Source organism: Helianthus annuus, chromosome 2 (assembly GCF_002127325.2).
Source record: "Helianthus annuus cultivar XRQ/B chromosome 2, HanXRQr2.0-SUNRISE, whole genome shotgun sequence".
NCBI classification, from domain to species: domain Eukaryota; kingdom Viridiplantae; phylum Streptophyta; class Magnoliopsida; order Asterales; family Asteraceae; genus Helianthus; species Helianthus annuus.
Genome location: NC_035434.2, coordinates 17,257,853 through 17,269,482, shown reverse-complemented (window position 1 = coordinate 17,269,482; position 11,630 = coordinate 17,257,853).

Below are 11,630 nucleotides of genomic sequence, written 5' to 3'. Positions count from 1 at the left end.
TATGATGGACTGTTTGACTCCTTTAATCTGCCGACCTTTGACGTAGAATCAGCAGCTGCTCGAATGCTATTTGAAAGTGACAACGCTACTGACTCGCCATTTGTTAGACCTGTTATTGTTGGCCCACAAGGTTCTTCATCGGTTAACAATACGGTACAGAATGAGGTATTTGAAGATGCTGCTGATTACAATGAGTCTTCGGAAGATGATGAATATCATGATGCAGCAGGAGGATCTTCAGCTCCAGTTGCTCCTGTTCAAGGTGCCTCTGTTGATACACCTCATGGGCAGAATATAGATACTTCTGAAGGGAATGCATCCACCTCTACACACATTCCTGGTGTGGAGCTGGTTGTTGATCTTAATCTTAACAATTTGGGTATCAATACTCGTGTTTCCGAAAATCCTGAAATGAGGATTCACGATATCCACCCACAGCAGAATATTATTGGAGATGTCCAACGCGGTGTGCAGACGCGTAATCAGCTGAGAAACAACCAGAATGCTAGTTTGTATTCAGCCATTAGAGAATCTGGTCTTCAGAATGATTGGTCCTTCGCGTGTTACGTGTCACAAGAAGAACCAAAATCATGGAAAGAAGCTTTGAAAGATAATGCTTGGGTTGAAGCCATGCAGGAGGAACTGCAGCAATTTCAAAAGCTTGGTGTTTGGAAGCTTGTTGAAAGACCAGAAAACTACAAGAAAATTGGCACTTGATGGGTTTTCAAATGCAAGAAGGACGACCGTGGAGTGGTTATTCATAACAAGGCAAGATTGGTCGTTCAGGGATTTCGTCAAATCGAGGGGATTGACTACAATGAAGTCTATGCACCAGTTGCTCGTCTGGAAGCTATTCAGATCTTTCTTGCTTACGCTTCATTTAAAGGATTCAAAGTCTACCAGATGGATGTCAAAAGTGCTTTTCTTCATGGAATAGTTCAAGAAGAGGTGTATGTCGAACAGCCTCCAGGTTTCGAAGATCCTGTTCATCCCGATCTGGTTTGGTTGCTTAACAAAGCTCTTTATGGTTTACATCAAGCACCAAGAGCTTGGTACGCAACCCTATCCAACTATCTTCTGGAGAATGGATTTCGACGAGGTCTTATTGATTGCACTCTCTTTATCAAGGCAATTCGAGCGTATTATACGTTGATGATATCATATTTGGTTCTACTAACGAGTCTTTGTGCAGGCAATTCGAGCGTATTATGCAGGAAAAGTTCGAGATGAGCGCTATGGGGGAGATGAATTTCTTTTTGGGCCTACAAGTTCAGCAAACCGAGTCTGGGATATTCATCCATCAGACTAAATATGTTGGTGACATCTTGAGCCGGTTCCAGATGTCAGATGCAACGCCCATTGGTACCCCACTTTCGCAGAATCACGGGATTACTCCGGATTTGAAGGGTGAAAGCGTCAACTCCTCCTATTATCGTGCTATGATCGGATCTCTCATGTATCTTACTGCTTCGAGGCCTGACATCATGTATCCAACGTGCCTGCTCGCAAGATATCAAGCTAATCCGAAGGCCTCCCATTTTTCAGCTGCAAAAAGGATTTTTCGCTATTTGAAGGGATGTCCAGACACCGGTCTTTGGTACCCTAGGGATGATAGCTTTGATTTGACTGCATACAGTGATTCTGATTTCGGCGGTTGCAAAATTGACGGCAAATCAACAACAGCAGGATGTCAGTTCTTAGGAAGTCGCCTGGTTACGTGGCAGTGCAAAAAGCAGACGTGTGTTGCTACATCAACCTGTGAAGCAGAATACATTGTTGCCTCCAGTTGTTGTTCCCAAGTCTTGTGGATACAACAACAAATGCGCGACTACGGTTTTGAATCCCTATCTACTCCTATTTTTGTTGATAACAATGCTGCCTTACAGATCACTAGAAATCCTGTGCAGCATTCCAAGACCAAACACATCGAAATTAAATATCACTTCATACGTGATTGTTTTGACAAAAGATTAATCGATGTTGTTCATATCCCCACTGATCACCAACGTGCCGACCTGTTTACAAAAGCATTTGATAAATCACGGTTTGATTATCTACTTTTGGTCAAAGGCATTAAGGTGATACCCGAGTAAACCGCTTTGGCTAATTGTTTTTGTAAATATTTTCTTTCAAAATTCGAAAAATACAAAAAGATTTTCTTTTTCGTAATCTTTTAGCATTTTAGGGGGAGAAAATTTCAAGAAAATACAAAAACATTAGAAAAACTCAAAATTCCAAAAAGATGTCTTTATGATTCTGTCTTTTCATTTGAAAAATTCAAAAATAAAAAAAAATAGAAAACCCAAAAATGAGTTTCTTGGACAAAGGAAGGTGATGATATTCACTGGTGTGGTCGATCAACATTGTTAAAATCATTAAACAAATGATAAGTATCTCTTCTAACGATGTATCGGTAGGCTCACAATCAAACTAAAATGTGCAGGATGATACAAACCTAACAGACTTCAAGTCAGGTGGGAACCATTCATTGGCATATGGTCTTGGTACCGAAATTTCGTTTGATAGATTGTCGAGGTTCTGAGATATTCGGTCTTTATGCTGCTTATCATCTGGGTATCATGGTTGTATCTTTTACCGAAAAATAACGGGGACGCAAGTCTAGATCTTCCATGATACTATACATACGTGTACATATTGCATCCGACCTCAATAAGTGATAAACAATCACATGTCCAAATAAATAAGTGATAAAATATCACATTTTTCCAGGAGTCAAGTTCGTCTCTCTGCTGTACGAAAGTACTGACCTGTTCACGGACTTGCTCCTGTGCCCCCATGCATCGAAAATCAAGTTCCTCATCAGTAAGTGATTCTATCACATAGGGCTTGGTTTTCAAATCAAAATAAGTGAGTATCTCACATCTTATACGGTCAAACAGATGATAATCGGTATACTCACCGGTAAGATGAATTCTTGTGCATACCTTGATACGGGAATGTGTCGTGAAGTGGATTCACATCGACTTGTAAGTATAATTCTTACCGTAAAGCGTATCTCCTAAGTGTGATTACGTTTGATAAGCATGAGTTTATGTGGACAACAATATCGATAATCGAGGTAGTATACTTATCAAGAACTTTAAACAGAAATCAAATCATGTTGACTAAGACCGTAAGCTGGTATGATTCCTTATCCTTGAAACTCGCAAAAGTTGCATCTGTACAGTTGTTTATCCTGTCAATTTCAATTGCATTTAGTTTAGTTTCCAGCATTTTAAGATTTACTTGTAGTGTAGTATTTAAGTTTGTTTTTGATTATGCCAAAGATGTTGCTTGGTGTTTATGACCGGAAGCCTGAAATGTCACACCCCCAAAATACCACCTCGGGAATGTCCCTGCTAGGCGTGTGACGTACCAACAACGAGCCACTAATTACATTGAACCCATACAAGTTTATAAATAAAATCCTCAATTATTAATGAAAATACCATCCACAAGGTTAAATGAAAACCAACATGTTCAGCGGAAGCAATTTAATAAACCAAAGTTAAACTATTTCGAAACCAATCACATGAATCCTTCCAGTCGACCCACGACCACTCCAGCTACTCCAGACAGCAAGTTCCAATCCAAGACATCTAACGACCTACAAGTATGCAGACAAGTGTGTCAGACGACGCTGGTGAGTTCAAAGTTTTTGTTAACGCGTTTAGTTACCGGGTATGTGTATAAAACAGTTCAACAGTTCAATAATTTGATTTGGTGTTGTTATTACTCGATTACCGTATGTGGCGACTAGATGTGAATGCCCAACCCCAATGCCTCCATTTAGGCATTGGTCATGATGTCAAGGTATCAAACAACCTTGAATAGATGCAAGGGGTCTTATATGTACATGATGTGAATGCCCAACCCCAATGCCTCTAACTAGGCATTGGTCATGAAGGCCAGGTAATTAGTTCACGCCCGTCCTTTCGGCCCGGTGTGAGGGTGCCAAACCTAATAGCGCTATCAACTAAATACCTCGTTGCTTCTTCAGCAACACAGTAGATGTATGGGGTCTTACAGATTTATACTATGTTCAATAACCAACATCCCAAATAAACAGTTTACCCAGTATTCCCTTCAGAAACGTTTACCAGATGTCCCAAACCATCGGGACGCATGCTTAGAAAAGTGCAGTGAACTCACCTTAGAGTGCTCGGTAGCTTACGTTACTTGTTTTACAGTTGATTTACAGTTGATCAAATACGCCCTATCATGAGTACCAATAACAATCATTTTCATGTGCACACATACTACATGCCTCGCATATGATTGACTCACATATTACTTAATCACATACCACACATTTCTAATATTCAAGTAGCACCCATTTAGTTCAAGTCATAGCAATCAACATACGAGCCTAACATCATCGCGTAGCTTTTTAGCATGTAATCAGTTCCTAAGCCAATCTACCTCATGAGTTTACATATACACACATCACATACTAGTCAATTCTTAATACTCGAACATGTGCATCAGCCCATTTATTAATCCTCCTTGACTAGTGCGGCCCAATTACAGGTCATAAATAAAATGTATGCTAGTTTGTGTGGGTGTGTGTATGTCCCATTAGTGCCCGGCCCACACATTATACTCTAACCAATCACATAACCCACATGACATGTTTACCCAAGCACCCTACCCGAAATATACCCAATTATGCAGCAGGCCCAAGATTCCAGTTTATCGGTCCAAGTTATTATTTCAATAAGGCAATAACCATGCTTGTTTACCCAATATTTGGTTTAGTCATGAATGTACAATTATTATTCAACCCCACTGTTCATTCACGTGCTCATGCCCCTATAGATTAAAAATCACATGTATAGCCATCATCAAATATTAAAAGCAATTCCTCTTCTTAATGTAATCAGCTTATTACCCTAATCACCCTCTCAAAACCCTTAATATCGAACCACCCCAATTGGTTGATCACGCATCAATCAGTTATCTAGATCCCATATAGTTTACAAGCAAATCCTAGAATCACGTTTTGATTGCTACTTATCAATACATATCAACATATTATATTAACATATATTCAAGAACACATAATATTCATCTTGTTTTTTTTCTTGGCCGATTACATGCATACATCAAGAAGTCATAGCCACCAGTTTTTACATCACTAAATCATACATGTGAAATCTTAACCTATTGACATTAATATCGAGCCGCACACATAGATCCATCGCATATTGTTTCATCACACAACATTAATCCTAGCATGAACCCTAACATAATCTATCATACCAGAACATGATTAACATGACAACTAGTTTCTCACGTTTATGGAACGTACCAATACTTTATCAATCAAGCTTATAAACAAACAAAACCATCAATTAGCAATTAACAGTTAGCGTGAATATGAATTTACTAACCAAAAACTTGACCGAACAAGATGATGTCTCGAGGAGGGGGAAAGAATCTACTGCCGCACACACTTAGGAAGAATAGGGATGTTTAGGGTTTATGACTAAACTCTACTCACAATTATTAATTATTATGTCAGATCTTTTTAAATATTGATTGGACCAAGATGATAGATATCACAATTGGATTAAAATATGGTCCAATAGGAGTTTAATATAAATAGTTTATGACAGCCCACTAACAATATGAGGTCCAATTAAAATCACCACATGTGAGATTATTATCGTATTACAGTTCATGTATCAATTCAAATTGATCGGCCCAAGAATTGCATGCGATTTCAATGATGTTGTCGGCCAAGATATTCATTACATTCAACAAACATTGTATGAACTTGCATGAAACAATTAAAGTTGTCGGATTTTATGTTAATGGATTGAAATTTCGAGTTGTCACATCATCCCCAACTTGAAAGAAATTTCGTCCCGAAATTTGATAAGTAAGCCAAGAGCGTCGAAGTGTCAGATCAGGATGACCGTGGATTTTTCCTCGGGTATCACATCATCCCCAACTTGAAAGGAAATTTCGTCCCGAAATTTGTCAATGATATCAGTAGTTGATACAACCGTCTGTACAACTGATGATATTAGAGCTTACTCCGCTCATCGCGTTCCCACGTGAACTCCGGTCCACATCTTGAGATCCAACGACCTCTCACAATTGAAGTTCAACGATGTTAACGAATCTTGACATCCTGGTCCATGATTTCAGTAGATTCCTCAACAACTGCTACCTGTTATTAACCTCCGACTCTAACAAGGGTATCACAAGCGTTTCATCGGACGAACACTGCCTTAGATTTGAGACATAAATGATATCATGCACGTTACTCAACCCGACAGGTAATTCAAGCTTGTACGCCACTTGCCAACATGTTTCCAGAATTCTGAATGGCCCAACATAACGTAAGTTAATCTTACCACACTTCCCAAGGCGTACCGCACCCTCCCAGGGTGAGACTCCCAATATGACACGTTCGCCTGCAGCGAACTCCGAGTGTTTTCTAAATTATCAGGTTTCCTGGTTATCACGCGTTGTCGCCACACGATCTCCAATTTAAATAGTCCTTCCAAGAGTTTCGAATGCAAGACCTGGACCCGTGATTAGGTTGTCATCCACCACAGTCCACGAGGAGATTGGCATTATCATCCATGCAATGCCTGAAACAAGCTGACTTTAAACCAGAATGGTAACAGTTTTGGTAGAACACAGTCATAGGTATGCGTCCTTCCAACTTACACTAAGTCAATCCCACACATGCTTGCAGCATGTCTTCGAGTGTCGGGGGGGGGGGGAAGGGGGGTTCGTTTACTCTGACCAATTGTTCTAAGGTGATAAATATTGCTCATGTCTAGACGTGTGCCAAGAGTCTTGTGTAATGCTTGTCATAAATCAGGTATAGATCAAAATCATAAATACAGGAGTTGGCACCTCGTGCCTAAATAGCCGCCTCTCTCAGAGGAATATCCACAAGCTATGAAGACTCGCCAGTTTCCTTGATTGCAAGAGGGTGTATCGGTTACATGAGGAAATCAACGATCACCCAGGTGGTATTGTTTCCGTTTCGAGTTGTAAGTAGACTAGTGACAGAATCCATGGTAGTCTGTTCTCATTTCCATATGGGTCTTTCTGGTTGCTGATATTCCACCTTGACTTTCCCACAAGTCAACATCATTCACATGCGTAGCTAGGCGGGCCTTCATGCCCGATCATCAGTACAAGATCCTATAGATCCTAATATCTCTTATCAAAACCCAGACGACTAGAATATCGAGGTCGGTGTGCTTTGTTCGCCACGAGTTCCCTACAGTTGCCGTATAATAAGATCCACATTCGTTCCAGGAGGTAGCGCCTATCGCCCGACCTACCAAAGGTTGCTTCTCCATGCCCCGCATGGGTTCACTTGAAACTCCTCTTCCTTCAGTTCTCTAGTTTGAACTGAGCGAGTCTAGTCAGGTAGGTTAGAGTCAATGGTGAGCTACACGCTCATACGTGTTTAAGGTCCATAGTCGTAATCACTTGAGGGTTCCATCCAACGATGCTATTACCTATTTTAGCTCCTTTGAAACAAGAGTACACGGGAGGCCCTTGTGATCGGTCTAAGTAGTGTATTCGGTACCGTCCAAGTAATGCCTCCAAGTAAATCCAAAGACCACGGTTTCCACAGCCGGTTGTGTGTCGTGCAGTTCCTCTTTGTAACTCCATTACGTAAGTCATCACTCTCTCGTGTTGCGTCGGTGTGTAACTAGGACTCTGATTCGAACCATCATAATATACCACTAGATCACCCGCATCCTCGGGTGAAGACAATGCTCTGTGCATTGCAGAGTTGGGATTCGAAAGCTGAAAAGACGTTCTCCTGTTTTCTCTCCCACGAACACAGCACCCTGCTGTGCTCAAGTGAGTTAAGCTGCGCGATCTTCGAAAACCCTGTGATGAATCTACAACAGCATCCACCGAAACCAGGAAATTGTTGTACCCTCGAAGGAATCTTTGGTGTCAATCAGTTTCTAACAAAATGGATCCTAGCACATTCCACGCGTATTCCCACTTCGTTGGTTACATGAGCAAATGCATTTCTCGAATCTAGATGTTACATTTAACAAGTCTTCACCCGTAATGACTCCTCCCTCAGGAGCTCTAAGATAAGATACAGACATCGTCCATGATGTCCCTTCCTCCAGGAAATGACCCGAGACGTCATCAAGAAACACGGTCGATTCTTGGGGTCCATAAGCTGCTGGCGTGTTGATTATCGCGATGGTCATGGTGTACAAAGTTGCACTGGCCGTATTACGTTCGATATGCCGTTCCAGGAACATTCTCCCCTTGGACTTCCATCTGATGATAGTTCGCTCGTAAATCAATCTTCGAATAAAAGCTCATCCCTTGCAACTAGTCGACAGGTTGTTAATACATGGTCGAAGCAAACGGTTCTCAACCGTCGCCTTGATAAGTTCTCGATAATCAGTACACACACAAAAAGGCTTATCTTCACGGATATAATTGGGGCTTCCCAAAGCGAAAATTAGGTCCAACAAAACTTCTGCCTAACAGTTCCTGTAGTTGATTAGACAGTTCTTGCAACCCTCCTGGTGAAAGATGGTAAGATGCACAAGTAATTAGGGCTGCCTCTGACATGATACCGATCCGATATCCCACCTGACGATGTGAAGGTAAACCTGATAGTTCTTCTAGTAGCACTTAGGGAGGAATCACGAACAATGGGTGGATCCTTGATCCTCTTTTCCTTAGCCTTAACATCAATAACGAGTGCTAACCTAGCGGGGTAATCATTCCGTGGACACTTCTGGCCTTCATTGCTGATTTGATGCAAGCCTTTGCACCACTCGAATACTCTATGATAGACGACAACTTCCCCCTCACAGGGTATATCTGCGTGATATCTGGATAACCAATCCATACTGACTACCGTATCAAAACTATCAAGGGTAGCAGAAAGAAGGTCGATTGTCGAACACTTGTCCCACAAGGTCGAGTTTGCATCCCAACGAACATATGAGGTTTCAGTTGCCCTGCCATCAGCCGATTACAACGACATGTTTGGTTTCAAGATGCATCAGAGCTAAACAAAACAGAGACGAAGCAAATAGCTACCCATCCAAGCTACCATGTTGCTACTATGTCTGGCATCGCCTACACCAATCATAAATGCCCTACCACAGGTACCACTTCTAGTGTTGTTGTTATGGTTGCGAGGATTCCCAATACTGTCATTATTCCCTTGGTTGTTGGCGTCTTGCCTCGGCCATTCCCTGTCGAAGCCACCATCATTTCCATACCGAAAGTCATGATTTGCGAGTACCTTGCTGTCGTCATCATTGTTGCTTCTAATGTCGTTGCTTCAAACGGAGGCCTACGATCTTTCACCAACAGGATCCATCTTGTCACATTTCCGTGCCACGTCCTAAAGCGCTACTCCTCGTGCTGGCAGTTACACATTCCACACCAGGATCAGTTGCCATAGCTTATGTCCCGATTGATTCGTAAGAGTCGGCTCCCATGAGCCGCTGGCTAGAGTTAAAGATCCGGTTGACGTCAAATGGCTGATGTCCGTTATTAGTAATAAGGGTCGTCCAAATACTGAGGTCGGTAAAGTACTATTCTCATTCCCTTGTCCATCGTTCTTGCAAGTTGATTGAGTAGAACACAGTATGTTTCCAGAATGTTGCAGAAGTGATCGCACTACGGGATTTAGGACGTCTGTGTGTTAGGCTCCAACAAACGAAGATAAGTGAGGAAGGTAATAACCAATCATTCGACGCTACAACATCCAACTCAGGGACGTTCATACAAGCACCTAACATTCTACACAGTTTGTTGGGCATTCTGATGGGTGTTCAGGTAATATTTGATAACATCGGGATTCGTAAGGGTTCAGTGGGAAGTGAAAAGTTCATGTTTAAGTAAGAGTTAATCACTACTATGACTCCTATAGACTGTTGTGTCACATCAATCAAATAACAGAGCGGAACCCCTTCTTCACTTGTTAAGCCTCACTGGGACTCGCATGCACCCCACATTATTATTATGTGTGCACCCATAATAATATTGTGATTTGCATGCTCATCTCAGCTCTTCCTAACTCATGTCAAATGGTTCCTCAAACTCGAGTAGCAAACAGAGAGCATCACAAAACGTGAGTCACGAATGTTTAGGGAAATACCACTCTATCAGTCACATAACACATGCAAGTAATACATGAATTCATACTGTTGTGCTAGACGTGCAATCACATGCAATATCGTGCGTAAGTGTTCGCTAGTTATGCAATACAATGAGTATACGAGAGACGAACCTTGCAGTCTGGAGATGAGTGTCATGGTCGTATTCAGAACTTGTTCGGTTATAGTCTGGTTTTATAAAAACGTTTTTAAAACCAAGTTCACTATAACCAGTAGCTCTGATACCAAACTGTCACACCCCCAAAATACCACCTCGGGAATGTCCCTGCTAGGCGTGTGACGTACCAACAACGAGCCACTAATTACATTGAACCCATACAAGTTTATAAATAAAATCCTCAATTATTAATGAAAATACCATCCACAAGGTTAAATGAAAACCAACATGTTTAGCGGAAGCAATTTAATAAACCAAAGTTAAACTATTTCGAAACCAACGTATAGTATCAATAACTCAATCACATGAATCCTTCCAGTCGACCCATGACCACTCTAGCTACTCCAGACAGCAAGTTCCAATCCAAGACATCTAACGACCTACAAGCATGCAAACAAGTGTGTCAGACGACGCGACGCTGGTGAGTTCAAAGTTTTTGTTAACGCGTTTAGTTACCATGTATGTGTATAAACAGTTCAACAGTTCAATAATTTGATTTGATGTTGTTATTACTCGATTACCGTATGTGGCGACTAGATGTGAATGCCCAACCCCAATGCCTCCGTTTAGGCATTGGTCATGATGTCAAGGTATCAAACAACCTTGAATAGATTTAAGGGGTCTTATATGTACATGATGTGAATGCCCAACCCCAATGCCTCTAACTAGGCATTGGTCATGAAGTCCAGGTAATTAGTTCACGCCCGTCCTTTCGGCCCGGTGTGAGGGTGCCAAACCTAATAGCGCTATCAACTAACTACCTCGTTGCTTCTTCAGCAACACGGTAGATGTATGGGGTCTTACATGATTTATAATGTGTTCAATAACCAACATCTCAAATAAACAGTTTACCTAGTATTCCCTTCAGAAACGTTTACCAGATGTCCCAAACCACCGGGACGCATGCTTAGAAAAGTGCAGTGAACTCACCTTAGAGTGCTCGGTAGGTTACGTTACTTGTTTTACAGTTGATTTACAATTGATCAAATACGCCCTATCATGAGTACCAATAACAATCAGTTTCATGTGCATACATACTACATGCCTCGCATATGATTGACTCACATATTACTTAATCACATACCACACATTTCTAATATTCAAGTAGCACCCATTTAGTTCAAGTCATAGCAATCAACATACGAGCCTAACATCATCGCGTAGCTTTTTAGCATGTAATCAGTTCCTAAGCCAATCTACCTCATGAGTTCACATATATACACATCACATACTAGTCAATTCTTAATACTCGAACATGTGCATCAGCCCATTTATTAATCCTCCTTGACTAGTGCGGCCCAATTACAGGTCATAAATAAAAT